The 1,116-nt window shown below is 50.4% G+C and overlaps 1 non-coding gene across 1 annotated transcript; it reads right to left on the bottom strand.

Annotated features, from left to right (window-relative positions):
• Positions 1-341: 341 nt before the first annotated feature.
• On the bottom strand, positions 342-496 carry LOC131270959 (5.8S ribosomal RNA). Its single transcript, XR_009179948.1, has one exon. It is a non-coding gene; the product is annotated as a 5.8S ribosomal RNA (ribosomal RNA).
• Positions 497-1,116: the final 620 nt, after the last annotated feature.

The raw sequence follows: 1,116 nt of genomic DNA, 5'->3' as shown, positions 1-1,116 counted from the left end.
TTTGTGTTCCTTTGGTCAACTTCCATACTTGAATCATTTGTGCTACCGCTGCTGCTTCGACGCTACTTTGACATCTTCGCTTCTATTTAAATAAATAAATAAGCTGAAGCTAGACATCAGTAAACACCACCACAGACACCACAAGCACGCCTTCTCCTCGTACTTCCGCCTCACGCGGGAACACGGACGCTCTAAATACTTCGAATTCCAATGCCAGTATATTGTAAACCACGGGTTCTTTAATGCTAGCGGGTCGTCGCGACCCTAGTTAACATCATGGTGCACGTCTCGTGACGGGTGTCACGGCGTAGTTAAATGTATGCGATACATTTCTCAAATATAAGCGCTCAGTCATCTGTACATCATGGTAGGTTCCCACGACGTGCAATATGCGTTCAACTTATCAATGTTCATGTGTCCTGCAGTTCACATTATGACGCGCAGTTAGCTGCGGTCTTCATCGATCCATGAGCCGAGTGATCCACTGCCGAGGGTGACTAACTTGCGTAAGCCGCCGCTGTGCGCGTATACCCGTTCCCCGTAGGGAGGAGCAAGCCGCCGCTTAGAGACGAAGCATAAAGTGTCCTCATTCCACATAGGGCAAGCTGGATGAATCCATTTTACCCAGGACGGCCGAAGCGGCGTGGACCAGGGGAGAACTGAACCTTATACTTCACACCACAGTAAGTCTACGTGTCCTCTTCCACATAGGGCAAGCTAGAACTAACTATCTTACCCAGGACTGCCGAAGCAGCGTGGACCAGGGGAGGAACACACTTTTCATGGAAACGTAAGGCATCCATGACTGCCATAACGTAAGCCGCCGCTGTGCGCGTATACCCGTTCCCCGTAGGGAGGAGCAAGCCGCCGCTTAGAGACGAAGCATAAAGTGTCCTCATTCCACATAGGGCAAGCTGGATGAATCCATTTTACCCAGGACGGCCGAAGCGGCGTGGACCAGGGGAGAACTGAACTTTATACTTCACACCACAGTAAGTCTACGTGTCCTCTTCCACATAGGGCAAGCTAGAACTAACTATCTTACCCAGGACTGCCGAAGCAGCGTGGACCAGGGGAGGAACACACTTTTCATAGAAACGTAAGGCATCCATGACT

This window comes from Anopheles coustani (genome assembly GCF_943734705.1).
Source record: "Anopheles coustani chromosome X unlocalized genomic scaffold, idAnoCousDA_361_x.2 X_unloc_78, whole genome shotgun sequence".
NCBI lineage: Eukaryota > Metazoa > Arthropoda > Insecta > Diptera > Culicidae > Anopheles > Anopheles coustani.
This window is presented reverse-complemented; position numbering and strand designations above follow the sequence as displayed.